Consider the following 403-nt stretch of genomic DNA (forward strand, 5'->3'; position numbering starts at 1 on the left):
AGCCAGATCTACATTTGTTGTCAAATTCTGTACTAAAAAACAAACAAATCTAAAATAGATCTAGTCATCACATGTCAGCCTCCCTGGCAATTCAATGTCAAATATGGAACAAAGCTAAGCTCTATCTTGTTAGAATATGTGTATTACAGGTATACTGACCTCTGCCAGAGCACAAAGCAGAGGCTCTGAGGTACATTTTTAGAGTATGACAATAGAACTTTCACAATGGACAATATATGAAATTGATGAATTACTGAAATCTAAGAAAATTTTCATTTGTGCCATTTCCTGCACCTTGCAGATGTTGCTCACTCTGCAGGGCTCCCACATAGTACAGGAACAAATGCAGGGCAACTAGGAGCACCCCGTACCAAGCCCCACAAAATGTTTCATAAGTATGTAT

At 38.5% G+C, this 403-nt stretch overlaps 1 protein-coding gene across 1 annotated transcript in view; it reads right to left on the reverse strand.

The window, feature by feature from the left end:
* The window catches only part of LOC119589240 (dolichyl-phosphate beta-glucosyltransferase-like), a 6,644-nt gene that overhangs the window by 4,385 nt on the left and 1,856 nt on the right, over window positions 1-403 (reverse strand). The window lies entirely within an intron of this gene.

The sequence above is a fragment of the Penaeus monodon genome, chromosome 25 (genome assembly GCF_015228065.2).
Source record: "Penaeus monodon isolate SGIC_2016 chromosome 25, NSTDA_Pmon_1, whole genome shotgun sequence".
Classification (NCBI taxonomy): domain Eukaryota; kingdom Metazoa; phylum Arthropoda; class Malacostraca; order Decapoda; family Penaeidae; genus Penaeus; species Penaeus monodon.